A 20,777-nucleotide genomic window follows, 5' to 3' on the forward strand; every position below is an offset into this window, starting at 1 on the left:
CTTCTTCCTCATAGTTGTCAAAGGTATTGCGCACCAGACCATGGGCCCTGACAAGCGTATCTTGCATCTGCCTTGGGCTCTGCCTGTCCTCAATGTCTAGCACATCACAGACTTTCAGTGGCCATTTCCATAACTAAAGGAATAATGACTGTTGAACCACAGGTGTTGATTTGAAGGAATTCTTTTCATTCAGGATTAATCTGAAAATTGAATGAGAAGTGACCACTCTAAAATAAGGATCAAGGACTTGGGCTGTGAAGGAGCCAAGGACTGCTGTAGGAAGGAATCAGATACAGTTTGATCCAGTTCCAGAGTCTGAGAAATGGGAATTCCAGGCCTGCTAGCCAGATAAGGAGAGACTGTTGGGCAAGGGGAGTCTTCCATACTCCCAAATCATACCATGTGTATCTGTCCTGCTTACCCCACAACAAAGATTCTCTCTTCACCTGCCTTCTCCAGCAGGCTGTGAGCTTTCAAGAGCAGGAATTCTGTTTTTTGGCTGTTTCCTAGCCCTCAGCCTGGGGTCTGGCACCCTGTGGACCGTTCCTGGATGCTGCTTGGTTAGTTGTTGATGCAATGTTCCCCTCCAAGTCTACCTTCATCACTGTCCCAGGCTGAGGTATGGACAAGGCCCATGCTATACCCTGAGTGGCTGTCTGCCCGCTGTTCAAGGGACCAGTGCATTGGTGTTTCACAAATTCCTCATGCTTCCTTATTATTTCTGGTAATGTTATCTGCTGGCAGATGCTGCTCTTCATTACTCAAAGTCTGTGATGATTGGCTTAAATGTATTCCTGTAGGCATTGTAGGCACATTCACTCATTTATTCAGGCATTCATCATTCAGCAAATATTTACTGAACCTGGAAATGTATCAAGTACAAGGAGACACGTGGTAGGTTCATGACCATTGATGGTTGGGTAAAGGGGTGGATAAAACAAACATGAATCTTGCTCTCAAAGAGCTGAGTTGAAAATACAGGAGCTCCTATTTCTTTTTTATTTTTTTTAAGATTTTATTTATTTATTTGACAGAAATGTAGCGAGAGAGGGAACACAAGCAGGGGGAGTGGGAGAGGGAGAAGCAGGCCTCCCGCGGAGCAGGGAGCCCGATGCGGGGCTTGATCCCAGGCCCCTCAGATCATGACCTGAGCCGAAGGCAGACGCTTAACGACTGAGCCACCCAGGTGCCCCAGGAGCTCCTATTTCTTAGGCACCTACTTTGTGCCAGACGTGTGTTAAATACTCTTTACCATCGCCATAAAATGTAGGTAATCGATGAAGCAACGAAGGATCTGTATGTTAAAGCTAGTTGCTCAAGATCGCATAGCTGGTAAGAAGCAGAATGGGGGTTCCTTTCCCAATTTCTGAGAAACCAAAGCCTTGTTCTTCCCTCTATGTTGTACTATCCCCAAAATAAGGACGAGATAGAAGGTGGGCTGTGACCTTTGGCAGTCAAAGTGCCATAGAAGGTCAGGGCAGCTACTTTTAGCCATGGGACTCCTGACCACTTCTGGAATGTGGAAGCCATCCACGTGGGCGTCTGTAATGCCCAACGCCTAATCTGGATGGGAACTGAAAATTCACTGGAACCTCAGGTACTTGTGAACCCCAACATGAAATCCCAGGTATTTGGAATCAACTTTCCATTTCTATAAGATGGTCCACGTGTGGCACAAACAGCCTTTGGGGTTTTTCCATTTTGCCTTGCTTGGCTCCAAACATCTGTGTAGCTGTGTTCCATATGGAATGGGATTCTGGGAGCAGGCAGAAGTTAATCCTTTTTGCCTGTTTGTTTCAAAGTTAGAAACTGTAACTTTTAAGATTTCCAATGAATGATGTCTAAGGTAGAGATTTTCTTGGGAACAAAGCCCCCTTTGTTCTAGGAGGTCCCCTGTGGTGGGCAGTGCTAGTCAAGACTAGTGAGCCCATCCCTAAGTCTGGGGAGTGACCCAAAGGCAAACTATCTAGCCTGTCTGTGTTCCGTTGAGTCTTGTAAAGTGAGACCACATCAGAGCTGTGTGAGAGAATTCCTTTCTTCCTAAAGCTAGATTGAAAAAACTTATCTGAGCTATTTATATGATCCTCAGAAAGATTGTGAGTGTTGGCCAAGACAAGTTTCCTTCACATCAGCTTAGGAGAAAATATGGATTGGGCTTAGTAGAGAGCTACCCACTGGATGATGGTTTCACACACAGAGTGAGCAACCTTAGCTGGAGAACCTAGACCAGTCCACTTCAGTGGTTTTGTCTTGGCCATGTGAGTAGGACCATAGAGTGTGTGGAGCAGGGTACGTGTGAGTTGTGGTGGGCTTCCTTTCAAACAGATGGATGTTACCACTGTCAATCATCCTGGGAACCTAACAGGCACCCTGGGAACTATAGTAGGCTCAAGCATCCTTTTCTCCCCTTTAAGGGAGACCTTCACTTGTCAGGTGGCTTCAGTTGATTCCTGACCTGTGGGGGTCTCCTAGGAAGCCGTTAAAATCCCTGAGGATTAATTCAGGACCACAGGCTCTGGAAGTAACAAATCTTGGAGCAGATGTGAGTTATCCTCTGTGGAGTATCTCTGTGATTTCCAAGTCTTTAGTAAATTCTCGTTAGAAAAGAAAAAGTAGAAGTTCCACGTCTACTTGTTGGCATCATCCAGGTTTTACATTCTTTCATTTACTAGCTGTGTGCCTGTCAGCTTACTTCACCTCTCTAAGCCTGTGATTCTTTATTTGTAAAGTGGGTAACAATAACACCTAATCCATAGAATTACTGCATACTAGCTGAAAATGTTAGAAGTAAATCAGAATCTCACTGCGTTTTTGATGTCTCCATGAGTGATTTCCCAGAGGCCAGTTGGCTGTAAACTAAAGAGAATTATCATTAGACATTCAAAGCAACATACTTATACTTTTTGTAAAAAAAAAAAAAAAAAAAAATACCTTTCCCCAGAGAAGTTCCAATTAGTTGTTGATAGGATAGAGTATTTTCTTTCTTTCTTTTTCTTTTTTTAGCAAGGATTTTGAAAAGCATTAATGCTTCTTAATGAGATCATCATGACAAAGGTGCTATAAAAGAAATGGCGGGGGGGGGGGAGGAATGAACCTACAAGGATAACATCACTTTGGTTAAACTTATTTATTATTAAGCATATTTAAAAAGAAAAATGGATAGTAATTGAATTCAATTTATAACACTTAATGGAATCATTTTCATTAAATGGGAAGGAATTCATATTTTGAAACATGCTGTTCATAGGCATCGGTGAGGAGGAAATTCCATTGCTTCGGGAGCCAGAGAAAGCTGAACAGCGGTTCCCCTCAACAAACAAGGAATTGTCCTGGAGTCTGGTCTTCCTTATCCCACCAGGTCCAATTTTTCAGCTCCTCTGCTAATTGTTTCTACTGGCAGTTTTCAAAGGAATCAACAGGAAGAGTCCTGCAAAGTGAAATTGGGCATTCGGTTATAAAATCTGGTGTGAAGTCATTCTGGTGCACTATTGGGAGAAGGTCAGAACAGCTCGTAACTTCGTGAGCCATTAACGAAGCTTAGATTCCAAACACACAGGCATATTTCTTGACTAAGCCCAATGTTACAGGTGATTTTCTGGCTGCTTTCAGTTCTGTGCCTACACTCTTTTTTGTTTTTTGAAAAAAAATGTATTATACTTTCTACATTTCTCCATCACTTCATTAGCACTCCAAGGAACATCTAAGACATGTGAATTCGTATTTTGAAGAAAGGAAAGTGTCTAAAACTGTATATAAATTTAATTTTTGTCTTTGCTTTGCTTTTTGGGTTTTTTAAAATTCAGTTTATTTAAACTAAAAAAAAAAAAATGAAAACAGTTCACTCATTTCTCCTCCCTTCCCCCCACCTCTGGAAATCACCAATCTGTTCTCCATAACTGTGAGCTTAGTTACAATATATATATGTTTTGTATATATATATTTTTAGACTCCACATATAAGAGAGGTCATGCGGTATTTGTCTTTCTCCGAGTTATTTCACTTGGCATCATGCTGTTGAAGTCCATCTGTTATCGCAAATGGCAAGATTTCATTCTTTGTATTGGCTGAATAATACTCCATTGTATAAATATATGCCATGTCTTCTTTATCCATTCATCCATTGCTGAATACTTAGGTTGTTTCCATATCTTGGCTATTGTAAATAATGCCTCAATGAATATATATCCTTTTGAATTAATGTTTTCATTTTCTTCAGATAAATACCCAGAAGTGGAATTGCTGCATCATATGATAGTTCTGTATTTAATTTTTTCAGGAACCTCCATACTGTTTTCCACAGTGGTGGCACCCATTGACATTCCCACCAACAATGCACAAGGGTTCCCTTTTCTCTACATCCTCACCAATACTTGGTTTTTCTTGTCTTTTTGAGGATAGCCATTCTCACGGTATGAGTTGATATCTCATTATGGTTTTGATTTGCATTTCTCTGACTATTAGTGGTGTTGAGCATCTTTTCATGTACCTGTCAGCTGTCTGTATGTCTTCTTTGTGAGTATGTCTATTTAGACCTGCCCAGTTTTTAATCAGATTGTTTGTTGTTTCGCTATTGAGTTGTGTGATTTTATATATATATTTTGGATATTAATTAGCACATTATCAGATACATGATTTGCAAATATTTTCTCTCATTTAGTAGGTTGCCTTTTCATTTTGTTGATGGTTTCCTTTGCTGTGCAGAAGCTTTTCAGTTTGATGTAGTCCCCCTTGTTTAGTTTTGTGGTTGTTGACTTTGCTTTTGGTGTGAGCTTCAAAAAAGTTAACACCAACACCTATGTCAAGGAGCTTATCACCTAAGAGTTTTACAGTTTCAGGTCTTATGTTCAAGTCTTTAATCCATTTTGAGTTAATTTTTGTATATGATGTAAGATATTGGTCCAGTTTCATTCTTTTGCATATAGCTATCCAATTTTCCCAGCACTATTAGTTGAAGAGACTATTCTAGCCTAAGTGTATATTCTTGCCTCTCTTGTCATACATTCATTGATCATATATGCATGGATTTATTTCTGGGCTCTATATTCATTTCATTTCTCGTATGTCTATTTTTATGCCAATACCCTACTGTTTTAATTACCATATTTTTGTAATATAGTTTGAAATCAGGGAGCATGGTGCCTCCAGGTTTGTTCTTCTCTCTCAAAATTGCTTTGGCTATTCAGGATCTTTTATGATTACATAAATATTTTAGAATTTTTTGTTCTATTTCTGTGAAAAATGCCTTAGGAATTTTGATAGAAATTTCACTGAATCTGTATATTGCTTTAGGTAACATAGACAATTTAACAATATTAATTCTTCCGATTCATGATCATGGAATATCTTTCTATTTGTGTCTTCTTCAATTTCTTTCATTAATGTCTCGTAGTTCTCAATATATGTCTTTTACCTCTTTAGTTAAATTTATTCCTAGGTAATTAAATGTGAGACCAGAAACCATAAAAACCCTAGAAGAGAACACAGGCAGTAACCTCTTTGACATCGGCCATAGCAACTTCTTTCTAGATATGTCTCCTGAGGCATGGGAAACAAAATAAAAAATAAACTATTGGGACTACATCAAAATAAAAACCTTCTGCACAGTGACGGAAACCATAAACACAACTACAAGGCAACCCTATGGAAGGGGAGAAGATATTTGCAAATGACATATCTGATAAAGGGTTAGTATTGAAAATGTAAAGAACTTATAAAACTCAACACACCCAAAAAGAATAATCCAATTAAAAAATAGGCAGAAAAAAAATAAAAAATGAAAAATAAAAAATAGGCAGAAGACATGAATACTTTTCCAAAAAAGACATCCAGATGGCCCACAGACACATGAAAAGATGCTCAACATCACTTATCATCAGGGAAATGCAAATCAAAACTACAATGCGATATCATACTCACATCTGTCAGAATGGCTAAAATCAACAACACAAGAAACACAAGGTGTTGACAAGGGTGGAGAAAGGGGAACCCTCCTGCACTGTTGTTGGGAATGCAAACTGATGCAGCCACCCTGGAAAACAGTATGGAGGTTCCTCACTAAGTTAAAAATAGAGCTACCCTACAATCTAGCAATTGCACTACTAAGTATTTACTCAAAGAATGCAAAAATACTAATTCGAAGGGATACATGTACCTTGTTGTTTATACCAGTATTATCTACAATAGCCAAATTATGGAAACAGCCCAAGTGTCCACCAATTGATGAATGGATAAAGAATATGTAATTTATATATATAATATATATATATATTATATATATATAATATATATAACTCAACCATAAAAAAAAGATGAAATCCTGCCATTTGCAATGACATGGATAGAGCTAGAGAGTATTATGCTAAGTGAAATAAGTCAGGAAAAGATGAATACCATATTATTTCACTCATGTGGAATTTAAGAAACAAAATAAATAAATCATTTCTGATTTTATTTATAAAAGGAGAGTCCACTCTCTTTTTTTCTTGGTCAATCTACCTAAAGGTTTGTCAATTTTATCTCTCAGAGAGCCAGCTCTTAGTTTCATTGATCTCTTATATTATCTGTTTAACCCCTATTTCATTTCTTTCTGCTCCAATATTTATTTCCTTTTTTCTACTAACTTTTGGCTTCATTTGTTCTTATTTTTTTAGTTCCTTGAGGTGTAAATTTAGGTTGTTTATTTGAAACTTTTCTTGTTTTTTGTTTTGTTTTTTTTTTTTAAGTAGGTTCCACACCCAGCACGGAGCCCCACGCGGGGCTTGAACTCATAACCGTGAGGTCAAGACCTGAACTGATATGAAGAGTCAGACACTTTACTGACTAAGCCACCCAGGGGCCCAAGTCTTTTCTTGTTTCTTGATATAGGCATTTATTGCTATGAACGTCCCTCTCAAATCTGCTTTTGCTGCATCCTGTAATTTTGGAATATTACATTTCCATTTTCATTTATCTCAAGGTATTTTTTTTATTTCTCTTTTGATTTCTTCTTTGACTTCTTGGTTCTTCAGTAGCATGTTGCTTAATTTCCTAAGTGCTCTACTTTTAATTATTTCTAAATCACAAACAATATGTAAGCCATTTGGAGCTTGGATTCTGGACTCAAATTGCTAAGGTCAAAATCCCAGATCTACCACTTACTATATGACCAGCTCCCTTAAAGTTCTTGAGCCCTCAACTCATTTTTAAGTCTTTTTTTTTTTTTTGTAGTTTTTAATTTTATTATATTATGTTAGTCACCATACAATACATCATTAGTTTTTGATGTAGTGATCCACGATCCATTGTTTTCGTATAACACCCAGTGCTCCATGCAGTACGTGCCCTCCTTAATACCCATCACTGGGCTAACCAATCCCCCCTCCCCCCTCCCCTCTAGAACCCTGTTTGTTTCTCAGGTCCATAGTCTCTTATGGTTCATTTCTCCCTCCAATTCCCCCCCCATTTTTCCCTTCCTTCTCCTAATGTCCTCCATGCTATTCCTTATGTTCCACAAATAAGTGAAACCATATGATAATTGACTTTCTCTGCTTGACTTATTTCACTTAGCATAATCTCCTCCAGTCCCATCGATGTTGATGTAAAAGTTGGGTATTCATCTTTTCTGATGGCTGAGTAATATTCCATTATATATATGGACCACATCTTCTTTATCCATTCATCTGTTGAAGGGCATCTCAGCTCTTTCCACAGTTTGGCTATTGCGGACATTGCTGCTATGAACATTGGGGTGCATATGGCCCTTCTTTTCACTACATCTGCGTATTTGGGGTAAATACCCAGTAGTGCAATTGCTGGGTCATAGGGTAGCTCTATTTTTAAATTTTTGAGGAACCTCCACACTGTTTTCCAAAGTGGCTGTACCAGCTTGCATTCCCACCAACAGTGTAAGAGGGTTCCCCTTTCTCCACAACCTCTCCAACATTTGTTGTTTCTTTCCCTGTCCATTTTGGCCATTCTAACTGGTGTAAGGTGGTATCTCAGTGTGGTTTTGATTTGGATTTCCCTGATGGCTAATGATGATGAACATTTTTTCATGTGTCTGTTAGCCATTTGTATGTCTTCTTCAGAGAAGTGTCTGTTCATCGCTTCTGCCCACTTTTTGACTTGATTATTTGTTTTTTGGGTGTTGAGTTTGAGAAGTTCTTTATAGATCTTGGATACCAGCCCTTTATCTGTAGTGTCATTTGCAAATATCTTCTCCCATTCTGTGGGTTGCCTCTTTGTTTTGTTGACTGTTTCCTTTGCTGTGCAGAAGCTTTTTATCTTGATGAAGTCCCAAAAGTTCATTTTTGCTTTTGTTTCACTAGCTTTTGGAGATGTATCTTGAAAGAAGTTGCTGTAGCCGATGTCAAAGAGGTTACTGCCTATGTTCTCCTCTAGGATTTTGATGGATTCCTGTCTCACATTGAGGTCTTTCATCCACTTTGAGTTTATCTTTGTGAGTGGTGTTAGAGAATGGTCGAGTTTCATTCTTCTGCATGTGGCTGTCCAATTTTCCCAGCACCATTTATTGAAGAGACTTTTTTCCATTGCATGTTTTTTCCTGCTTTGTCAAAGATTATTTGACCATAGAGTTGAGGGTCCATATCTAGGTTCTCTGTTCTGTTCCATTGGTCTGTATGTCTGTTTTTGTGCCAGTACCATGCTGTCTTGGTGATCACTGATTTGTAATATAGCTTGAAATTGGGCAACGTGATGCCCCCAGCTTTGTTTTTCTTTTTCAACATCTTCTTGGCGATTCGGGGTCTTTTCTGATTCCATATAAATTTTAGGATTGTTTGTTCCAGCACTTTGAAAAATGTCATTGGAATTTAGATTGGGATGGCATTGAAGGTATAGATTGCTCTGGGTAGCATAGACATTTTAACAATGTTTATTCTTCCGATCCATGAGCATGGAATATTTTTCCATCTTTTTGTGTCTTCTTCAATTTCTTTCATGAGTGTTTTGTAGTTCCTAGAGTATAGATCCTTTACCTCTTTGGTTAGGTTTATTCCGAGGTATCTTATGGTTTTTGGTGCTATTGTAAATGGAATCGTTTCTTTAATTTCTCTTTCTACAGTTGCGTTGTTAGTGTATAAGAAAGCAACTGATTTCTGTGCATTGATTTTGTATCCTGCCACATTACTGAATTGCTGGATGAATTCTAGTAATTTGGGGGTGGAGTCTTTTGGGTTTTCCACATAAAGTATCATGTCGTCTGCGAAAAGAGAGAGTTTGACTTCTTCTTTGCCAATTTGAATACCTTTTATTTCTTTTTGTTGTCTGATTGCTGTTGCTAGGACTTCTAGTACTATGTTGAACAACAGTGGTGAGAGTGGGCACCCTTGACATGTTCCTGATCTTAAGGGAAAGGCTCTCAGCTTTTCCCCATTGAGGATGATATTCGCTGTGGGTTTTTCATAGATGGATTTTATGAGCTTGAGGAATGTTCCCTCTATCCCTATACTCTGGAGAGTTTTAATCAGGAAAGGATGTTGTATTTTGTCAAATGCTTTTTCTGCATCAATTGAGAGGACCATATGGTTCTTCTTCCTCCTCTTATTAATGTGTTCTGTCACATTGATTGATTTGCGAATGTTGAACCACCCTTGCATTCCGGGGATTAATCCCACTTGGTCGTGGTGGATGATCCTTTTAATGTATTGTTGGATCCTATTAGCTAGGATTTTGTTGAGGATTTTGGAATCCATATTCATCAGGGATATCGGTCTGAAATTCTCCTTTCTGATGGGGTCTTTGCCTGGTTTGGGGATTAAGGTAATGCTGGCCTCATAGAATCAGTTTGGAAGTTTTCCTTCTGTTTCTATTTTTTGAAACAGCTTCAGTAGAATAGGTATTATTTCTTCTTTGAATGTTTGGTAGAATTCCCCAGGGAATCCATCAGGCCCTGGACTCTTGTTTTTTGGGAGGTTTTTGATCACTGCTTCAATCTCGTTACTGGTTATTGGCCTATTCAGGTTGTCAATTTCTTCCTGTTTCAGTCTTGGCAGCTTATAGGTTTCCAGGAAGGCCTCCATTTCATCCAGATTGCTCAGTTTATTGGCATATAGTTGATAATAATTTCTAATAATTGCTTCTATTTCCTTGGTGTTAGTCGTGATCTCTCCCCTTTCATTCATAATTTTATTAATTTGGGTCTTTTCTCTCTTCTTTGGATAAGTCTGGCCAGTGGTTTATCAATCTTATTAATTCTTTCAAAGAACCAACTTCTAGTTTCATTGATCTGATCTACTGTGTTTCTGGTTTCTAATTCATTGATTTCTGCTCTAATTTTAATTATTTCTCTTCTAATGCATGGCTTAGGCATCGTTTGTTGCTTTTTCTCTAGTTCTTTAAGGTGTAGAGTTAGTTGGTGAATTTGGGATTTTTCTATTTTTTTGAGTGAGGCTTGGATGGCTATGTATTTCCCCCTTAGGACCGCCTTTGCAGTATCCCATAGGTTTTGGACCGATGTGTTTTCGTTCTCATTGATTTCCATGAATTGTTTAAGTTCTTCTTTGATTTCTTGGTTGACCCAAACACTCTTGAGCAGAGTGGTCTTTAGCTTCCAAGTGTTTGAATTTCTGCCAAATTTTTTCTTGTGATTGAGTTCCAGTTTTAGAGCATTGTGGTCTGAGAATATGCAGGGAATAATCTCAATCTTTTGGTATCAGTTGAGACCTGATTTGTGACCCAGTATATGGTCTATTGTGGAGAAAGTTCCATATGCGCTCGAGAAGAATGAGTATTCTGTTGTTTTAGGGTGGAATGTTCTGTAAATATCTATGAGGTCCATCTGGTCCAATGTATTATTCAAAGCTCTTGTTTCCTTGTTGGTTTTCTGCTTAGATGATCTGTCCATTGCTGAGAGTGGAGTATTGAGGTCTCCTACAATTAATGTATTGTTATCAATATGACTCTTTATTTTGGTTAACAGTTGGCTTATGTAGATGGCTGCTCCCATGTTGGGGGCATAGATATTTACAATTGTTAGATCTTCTTCTTGGATAGACCCTTTAAGAATGATATACTGTCCTTCTGTGTCTCTTATTACAGACTTTAGTTTAAAATCTAATTTGTCTGATATAAGAATTGCTACCCCAGCTTTCTTTTGAGGTCCGCTGGCATGGAAGATGGATCTCCGTCCCTTCACTTTCAGTCTGGATGTATCTTTAGGTTCAAAATGAGTCTCTTGTAGACAGCATATGGTTGGGTCCTGTCTCTTTATCCAATCTGCAACCCTGTGCTGTTTTATGGGAGCGTTTAGGCCATTCACGTTGAGAGTGATTATTGAAAGATATGAATAAATTGTCATCATGTTGCCTGTGAAGACGTTGTTTTTATAGATTGTCCCTGTAAATTTCTGTTGTAGATCACTCTTGGGGGTCTTTCTCCTTTTATAGAACCCCCCTTCATATTTCTTGCAGGGCTGGCTTAGTGGTCACATATTCTTTCAACCTCTGCCAGTCGTGGAAGCTCTGCATCTCTCCATCCATTCTAAATGAAAGCCTTGCCGGATAAAGTATTCTTGGCTGCATGTTCTTCTCATTTAGTACTCTGAATATGTCTCACCAGGCCTTTCTGGCTTGCCAGGTCTCTGTAGATAGGTCTGACGTTATTCTGATGTTCCTCCCTCTGTACGTAAGGAATCTCTTCCCCCTAACTGCCCTTAAGATGGTTTCCTTGGTTCTAAGATTTGCAAGTTTTACTATTACATGCCGGGGTGTTGGCCTGTTTTCCTTGATCTTAGGAGGGGTCCTCTCTCCCTCTAGGACTCGAATGTTTGTTTCATTCCCCAGATTAGGGAAGTTCTCAGCTACAATTTGCTAAAATACATCTTCTAGTCCTCTCTCTCTCTCCACTCCCTCCAGGATTCCAATTATTCTGACATTGGAACGCCTCTTGGTGTCACTTATTTCTCTGATTCTATTTTCATGGATTCTGAGTTGTTTTTCCCTGGCCTCCTTTTTTCCCTTTTTATCTATTATACTGTCTTCCAGATCACTTATTCTCTCTTCTGTCTCAGTTACCCTAGCTGTTAGATTATCTAGATTGAATTGGATCTCATTGATAGCATTTTTAAGTTCTGCCAATTCACCTTTTATTTCTGCCCTTAGAGACTCTATGTTGCCATTAATTGATTTCTCCATTCTAGCCATTGTCTTCACAATTGCTAGCCTGAATTCCAGCTCCGACATCTTGGTTATTTCTGCATCCATTTGTAAATCTGCAGCATAAGTCATAATCTCTGAGTCTTTTCTGTTTTGGGGGCTCCTCCTCCTAGTCATTCTGTTGATGGGTGTTTGAGGGAATGTATAGAGTAGAAATTATTGACCAGAAGCCAAGCAAGATACACCTGTTTTCTTGGGACCTTAGGGTTGCTGGCCTCTTGTTTTTCCAGCCTGTCTTCTGCAGGAGGGGCCTGCCGCGCTGTTACTCAGGCAACCCTGTTTGGGCGGAGTTGCCCTGCACCCCTGTGGCGGGGAATGTGCTCAGCGGGAATCAGTTTTGGGGGCTTTTGTTCTCTGGCACCTTTCCCTGGCGGCTTTCCGCATCTGTTCCGAGAGTCAGAGCAGAAGAGACCGTTTCCAACCCTCTGCCTCAGAGCAGAGAGACCTCAGTCTGTTCTTCAGTGAGCTCTCCAGGCCACACTGTCTCCGTTTCTGTCCGTGCTGCTATAAATTGCAGCATCCTGGGTTGTGCGCCCCCCACAGCGCTCCCAGTCCTGCCTCCAGGTCCGGGCACGTCTCTGCCGTTTGTGCTTCTAAAACCGCCAGCCGCTCCCAGTTCGAGGGCATGTGCAAGACTCCTCCGCTCAGGGTTTCCACCCCCCGGGGGTTGCAGTTCACCGGTGGGACTCCGGAGCACCGGGTTTCCGTCTAGGAGGCTGCAGTTTGCGTGCACGGGACCCTAGCTCCAGTTTCTGTCCCGGGGCTGCAGTTCGTGTGCGCGCACCCCTCCGGTCTGGTCCTCCACCCCGGGGGCTGCCCTAAAGTCCTTTCCCCACCGCCACCAGTCTGCGAGTCTGTGCCCCGTTTGCAGCACGCGAGGCTGTCGCTCACCGGCGGTGTAGGATCCCCACGGCCCGGCACCCTCCCGCTGCCGTTTATCCTCCAATATCTGCCCGCAGGATCACGGCTCTCCGCTTCGTACCTCAAAACCAACCGCCTGCGATATTCTGTTTGTAGAGATCCAGATCTTCTTACATCTCAGGCTGGTTTCGTGGGTGCTCAGAGTGGTCTGGTAGGTATCCAGCTCAATTCCGGGGACCAGTTGAAATAGGGTCCCCTACTCCTCCGCCATCTTTCCCCTCCCCCACCCTCATTTTTAAGTCTTTAAAATGGGAATAAGAAAACGTATCTATGGCTTAAAGTGAGGACTTAGTGAAATAACATGTAAAGTGCCTAGCACAATTCACAAAAATCATTGGTATTATTTTCTTTGTTTTTATTATTATACTTGGAATGACAGAAACCTAATTCAAATTAGTTTTCAAAACCAATAATGATAGCATATACTGGGGACACACCATTCAGTAGGATAAGCATTTCATCTTAATTGTTTCATTTAATTAAAAGGACTTTTCAAAATTGCATTAGTGAGAAACCTAGGTTTGGTTTGGATCCAGGTAAGGCCAGACCCAGGCGTTCGAATGAGGTCCTCAGAAATCTGTCTCCCTCTACCTCTTAATTCTCTCTTCTCTCTTAGCTTTGGTCACAGCCAGATTCTCTCCATGAGACAGCCAGATACTATGAGCAGTTCCACGTGTTCATTCATTCAGCTCCTCTAGCCCACTGCTTCCAGCAACAGTTTTTGTTTAGAAAGATTTGAGTCAGTGTCCCTCCCTGACCAATAACCTTGATGAACCTTCTGATTAACCTGAGCTGGGTCAGTGTGTAATCTTTCTACTCTCGTTTCCGAAAAGCAGGGAGACCGTCACAGAAAACAGAAGTCAAAACTCAGTGGACAACATCTTCAGATGTGGTAGGAGACAGGAAAAACCCCAAACCCAAAGGTAGCAGAACTGGAGTGAAATCAACAATGGTGTAACAGGAAGGAAGGGGGATTCTGAAATGTCCTGCATGCTGCAAACCCACCAAATGGCCAAACACAAGAGAGGGTTGCATACTGAGTGAGAACTGCTGTGAGCAGATTTGAGAGCAAAGAATAAAATGAGGGAGCTGAGAAAGGGAGAAGCACTTGTACACTGCAAATTACATCTCTATAAATGGAATGGCCTGCAAGCAACGTCATCTCTGGATCGATTTAAGCACCCAGATTGTGTACTTCAATACATCCCCAGGGTTTCTTAGAGAAATGGCTGATTCTAGGTCTGGGGCCAGGAGGAGGCAGGGTGAGCTTGAGATAGCTTGTTTGTCAGAAAGCAAGGAAACATCCGAGATTAATAGATTTGCGTCAAAATGACATAGAAGGTGGTCTGAAGGGGCTCCCGGTGGCCATAGTTGGGAAAATTTGGACATCAAAAAGAACAGTGCTTATAGACAAAATATATTTCATGTTTAAATTCATGACTTCATAAAGATACCCAAAAAAGAGAACACCAGAGAAGCATCATTTGAGATGGCCATTAAACAACTCCTTACTTTTTGATTTGTAATTAAAAGAAAAATGAAATATTTGGTAGGCCTTTCCAGTAGGAAACAACTGTATGACAGAATAACCAACTAGCCCATTTGATAAAGAGCTCTACTTTACAAAGGAATGCCAGTTAATAAATGTAGAAGGAATGACAAAAGTGGAAAACATCATTTTGCAAAACCTGAAACCTAATGGCAGTATGGATTTAAGCAAGATTTCTGTGTTAGGCGAGTGTTTGATGGAGGACAAAACATTGCATAGGGCCAGAGCAACGCTATACTGATTCCTTTCTAATTGCGTATCAGTTATTTATTGCCAAGTAACAAACCATTCAAAAAGTCTAGTGGCTAAAAGCAGTAATCGTTTATGATTCTTCATTCCTCTGTGGGTTAACTTGGCTGGGCTCTGTGTTCAGCTGGTGACTCACCTGGCACTGATTAATCTCCGAGGACCTCACTCACATGTCTGGCAGTCAACAGGGATGGCTGGATAGCTGAGGCCCTTCTCTACAGACTTTCCCAGGATGACGTAGGCTGGCTTTACTCACATGTCTGGGACCTCAGCTGGAACAGTTGGGGCACTCTCCATGAGGGGTCTCATGTTCCAGTAGGCTAGTCTGAGCTTCTTTACAAGACAATCTCTAGGTTTCAGCCGCAGAGCAGGGACACCCATGGGTGCATATTTTCTAGGCCTCCGCTTGCACCATGTTCACTAGTATCCAGTTCATCAGAGAAAGTCACATAGCCACACCCAGATTCAGAGGGTGGAGAAATGGAATCAATCTCTAACTAGCAATCCAGTATAACTTTCTGCAGTGAGGGAAGTGTTCCATATCTGTGCTGTCCAAATGATAGCCACCAGCCACATGTGGCTATCGAGCAGTTCCAATTTAATGAACTGGAATGAATGAATTTAAGCATAAATTTAAATAGCCATGTCTCCATACTGGAGAGTGCAGTTCTTGATACAGAATCACCTATGGTATATTTTAGCCCAAAATCCTTAGCATGAATCCATCGTTCCTTTAGATCTAACTTCATGTTCAAAAGAGATAGAGGGGTATAGGAATCAGTTACATGGTACGACAAGGAAGCAACCAGATACATCTAGAAGGTGAGACATTCCACAGGAAAACTGGCTCTGTGTCTTCAACAAGCCAACGTCATAAAAAAAGGATCATAACAGATTGAAGAGACATAAGGGATATAAAAATCAGATAATGTTTCTTGATAGGATCCCTGCATAGGACCAAACAGTTGTAAGATGTTTTTTTAGCTTAATTAGGGAAATTAGAATATGGTTTAGCTATTCAATGACATAAGAAAATGTACTGAAATGGAAAGGTAAAGATCACTCATTAAAAAAATGTTAATTTTTAGAACAGTATGTAGAGTATAATCTCATGTTGGCAAAGAAAAATACATTCAAATAGGTGTGTGTATAAATGCAAATATATATACAAACATACTATCCAGAAGCACCCGCACTAAGATGTAAGACATGGTAATTCTGGGTGATGGGAAGGTGAAGTTTTGTTTACTTGTTTGCCTGAGTTTATGAATTTTTTTTGTAAATATAAAATGTGCTGCCCTTAGAGTAATAAAGGGGTTATTTTTTTTCTTATTTATTTATTTATTTATTTATTTATTTATTTATTTATTTATTTTTATTCTTACGTTAATCCCCATACATTACATCATTAGTTTTAGATGAAGTGTTCCATGATTCATTGTTTGTGCACAACACCCAGTGCTCCATGCAGAATGTGCCCTCCTCAATACCCACCACCAGGCTAACCCATCCTCCCACCCCCCTCCCCTCTAGAACCCTCAGTTTGTTTTTCAGAGTCCATCGTCTCTCATGGTTCGTCTACCCCTCCGATTTCCCCCGCTTCATTCTTCCCCTCCCGCTACCTTCTTCTTCTTCTTTTTTTTTTTTATTTCTTTATTCTTATGTTAATCCCCATACATTACATCATTAGTTTTAGATGAAGTGTTCCATGATTCATTGTCTGTGCATAACACCCAGTGCTCCATGCAGAATGTGCCCTCCTCAATACCCACCACCAGGCTAACCCATCCTCCCACCCCCCTCCCCTCTAGAACCCTGTTTGTTTTTCAGAGTCCATCGTCTCTCATGGTTCGTCCACCCCTCCGATTTCCAAAGGGGTTATTTTTAAAAAAGGTAAAGACACTACTAAGTGCCTAGGAGGTACCAAGATAAGCAGCCATTGTACAACATGTGTGTGTGTGCGCGCTGAGGAAATGCTTCATCATGATAACATTGCAAATATTTCCTGCAGACACGGGAAGACTCTAGGGCTCTGCAGCTGCTGGAAATGGCTTAGCTAATCTCAAGGATCTGGTAAATGGATCACTTCCCCCTGGCACCACAGAAACTTGAGCCATCAAGTTAGATTAGACATTCAGCATATCCCATTGACTAGCATGTTCTAGAGTGTTCTAGTATGAATCATTCATGTGGGCTTCTCATTATGTTGCTTGGTTTCCCTCAGAAATAATAGCCCCAGGGACCAAATGCCGTGTAACAGAGAAAGTGAATAAATTGATGCAGGCCCTGCCAGGTGTCAAACAAATAGGAATCTACCACAGGAAAAGTGCTCCATCCATGATTAATGACAATATTTTAAAGTTTTACCAGAAATTGATAATACTGTGCTTTCTTTTCATGTGATTTTCCCTTTAGTGATAGGTACATATTTTAAAGTAGGTCTAATATTAGATATACATTAAACTTTTCTTATTGAAAATGTAATTGCTGAATAGAAAAATCTATAAGTGTCTCATTGTCACCTTTTATGCAATTATTCACCCCGGGTGTTCAACGTAGAAGTTTCAAGAGCATGATGTTTTTCACAGAAAGCATATTCAGGACTACTAAGTAAAAAGTGAATTGATGGCTGCCGATTTTTTTCTTTTACAACTTTTTACATAATTGTCAAATTGTCACTGCCATAATAAAAATCTAGATCGGCACTAGTTTGTTTTGGAATTACATGACTATCTTTTAAAATAAACATGTATTATCATTTCTGAGTTACAAGCGCATTTGGGTAGCTAAATCTTTCTAGCAGTCAACTGAATAATTAAATAGCAAGGCAAGAGCTTTTATTATCCCCCAAATCTGCACTTGAACACTTGCGATGGAACAAATGGATACATTTCTCTTTGGGACCCATTAAGGAGAAAGGAGAATTTTAAAACTCTTACAGTCTAGCAAACAGCAGTTGTTCAAGTGTTGAGTTCTATCAAGTAAAACTTAGCAAAATCAAATTCTCTTCCCATTTGTATACTTTATGTCTTTGTTGAAATTACTTATTCTGAGACACAATAGGCTGTCACACCTGTCCCCTAAATTTCTAAAGCATTAAGTCATTGCTCTACCGTCTAACTTCCCTTAGTGCCATATGCATTTTCCTTTAAATTTGGGAGTAAACACAAGTTTTAACAAGTTCACAGAATCATCTCCTTTTCTTTCTTTTTTTTTATTTATTTATTTGACAGAGATAGAGAGAGAGAACAAGTAGGCAGAGAGGCAGGCAGAGGGAGAGGGAGAAGCAGGCTCCCTGCCGAGCAGGGAGCCCGATGCGGGGCTCGATCCCAGGACCCTGAGATCATGACCTGAGCCGAAGGCAGACGCTTAACCGACTGAGCCACCCAGGCACCCCAATCATCTCCTTTTCTACAGAGCGTCCTACTGCCAGCATTGCTATCAAGTCCCTGAGAACGCTAGTGTTTCTTTATAGTTAATTTGCAAATGATACACAATATGATGCCTTGGTTACAGATAAGGAATGATGATGATTTTGTAGGATTTTGCCCTTCACCTTTCTAGTTACACAGAGCCCTCTCAAATTGCTAGTGCAGGGATCTATCCACAATGTTTATTGAGCAGGGTTGTTTCCATATTATTTCATCTAAATGAGGAGAGTGAAGGATATCACAGGAGGAGAAATGCAAAGCCTTCGGAGCTGGAAAGTATAGGTTGCATATATTCATTTTTTTATATATAAAGAGTGCTTGCAATATGCTAAGCATCATGCTAGGTGTTAGGGATACGTGGGTGAACAATATAGGCTCTCATGTACTTTACACCCTACTGGGAGTAGCAGATATTTAAAATGTAATTAATCAATTAATGAACTATAATCAGGAGAAGTGGTATGAAGGAGAAAACAGATACAACAGGGCACTGACCTTTAGGGTTTAGGGATTGGAGCCTGGGTAAAGGGAAATCAGAAAAAGCTTAACTAAATGCCATTCAAAATGAAGGAAGGAGGAGGAGTTACTAAGTGAAGAAGAGAAAAGTATTACAGACAAGAGGAACTAGCACATGCAAAGGCCCTGAGGTAGAAGGGCATGACAAATTTCACAAACACAATTCAACTGGGTAAATGTGAAGATCTCATTAGCTTTATTAAATAATTCATGAGTTGGGTGGCATCCCATCTAGCAGGCAGAGAGATGCTCAGAAGAGCTGTATGAAATGGGCAGTGTTTATAGGCAGGAGGGTGAGACAAGGAAGTTATTAGCAAAAGAAAAAAAAAGATTGCTTCAGGCAAAGTCACCTTCCTGTAAGGGGAAAGGCAGGGGTCTTATTAGGTGGATTACCTCATCTTTGTCAGGGGCGAGAGGGCCCATGTGATACCTTACTGCATTGGTTCTGACCAGAAGATTCCTGACTAAATGGTTAAGACTACATTTATGGGGGAGGTTGAAACTATGATTAGGTTAGGGATTAAGCCCCTATTTGGTGATCTGGCCTAGCATAAATGAGTCCATTTGGGGCCTGTGGTGTGTGTGGTTTGTTGTTATTGTTTTTAATAGGTTTAAGGATCAAAAGAAGACAAACAGGGCCAACATACAGAGAACAAAGGGAGAATGGCGTGGTATGGCCGGAAGGGGCAGAGGCCAGGGAGATGATACAGATCACACAAAAGGCATCAAGTAGATTTGATTACCTGGGTTAAAGTTGGGTAAAAAGGAAAGATTGTGCCAAATAGTTTGGCTTTAATATAATTAGCAACAGTGCCCCACTTGAGCAAGAGGGAAAAAAAAAAACTTTCTGTTCCTGGTGTTGGAACAGTAGTGCATGGCCAAGGGGGCATCAGTGTGGAACTAGAGACAGGGCTTCCAGCTCAGAGGATGCACAGAGCTCTGCCCAAGGGGCTCGGGAGGGAAAAAGGAAGTGTGGAGCTGAGATTGAGTAGGGAGGTAAGAACCCATACGCTGTGATGAGAGAGTAGATGAGAAGAGTGAGAGAGAGCTGGAAATAAGGCTGAGAATATGAGCCTCTTGCCAATGGCATTGACTCACCGCTCCCTGATGGCAGAGTGTGAGCACGTGTTCCAGCTCCTTGGGGCATGTTCTGCCCTGTCCCCCAGGGGTCACCCATCTTTTATCAGCTTCCTTTCCTTCTCCATCTCACTTACCAGGTCCCTTACTTCCTGAAAATATATCCCAGATAAACCATTTAGTCTTACATTCCTGGTTCAGGAAACAAAAACTTAAGGCAGTATGAGGAGAGAAGAAAATGAAACACACACACACACACACACACACACGTTTTCAGTTTCAAAGCTTTAGCCGAGTGAAATCTTGGGATACAGCTCTGGATGTCATTTCCACACACATGATTGCCAGCACAGGAGGCTGAGTTTCTTAAAAAGAAACACGGTTGGAAGATATTGGAGATAAACTTACGGTGGCAGAGGGTGCTGTTATAACTAGGAGTGATGAAGAAGTTTGGCTTTGTGGTCTTTAGCACAGAAAGCTTTAAGAATGGCTCCTCAGAAATTTGGAAGAGAATTGACACCCTTGAGAAGATTGTGTAAGTACGGCACACGTGATATATGAAAAACTTGTGGGTTTGTGTGTAGTTTTTTTGGTCATTAGTTTGTGGAGTAATATGTTACTTCAGTAAGAGGTCATGCAATTTACTTAAGACAATAGTTAAAAAAAAAAGACTCTAATTAGTGTGTACTGTATAAGATTCTTTTGAGGATACTTCTACATGTTATTTCCAAAGTTTTTTTCCCCAAATTATTGGCTTAGAAATTAAGCCAATAAGAAAAACGCTACATGTAATACTGCCTTAGACTCATCTAGCCCATTGTTTTTCCAAATATTTCACAACTATTTGCATCACTTTAATCACTTACCAAATATTACTTAGGA

At 40.3% G+C, this 20,777-nt stretch overlaps 1 long non-coding RNA gene across 1 annotated transcript; it reads right to left on the reverse strand.

Annotated features, from left to right (window-relative positions):
* Window positions 1–3,112: 3,112 nt before the first annotated feature.
* On the reverse strand, window positions 3,113–20,410 carry LOC118005411. The gene is made up of 3 exons (XR_004677823.1): window positions 20,304–20,410; window positions 19,917–20,047; window positions 3,113–3,427 (listed from the first exon to the last, which is right to left on the reverse strand). It is a non-coding gene; the product is annotated as an uncharacterized LOC118005411 (long non-coding RNA).
* Between the last annotated feature and the right edge of the window lie 367 nt (window positions 20,411–20,777).

This window comes from Mirounga leonina, unplaced genomic scaffold (assembly GCF_011800145.1).
Source record: "Mirounga leonina isolate KUSES-001 unplaced genomic scaffold, KU_Mleo_1.0 Mir_94, whole genome shotgun sequence".
NCBI lineage: Eukaryota > Metazoa > Chordata > Mammalia > Carnivora > Phocidae > Mirounga > Mirounga leonina.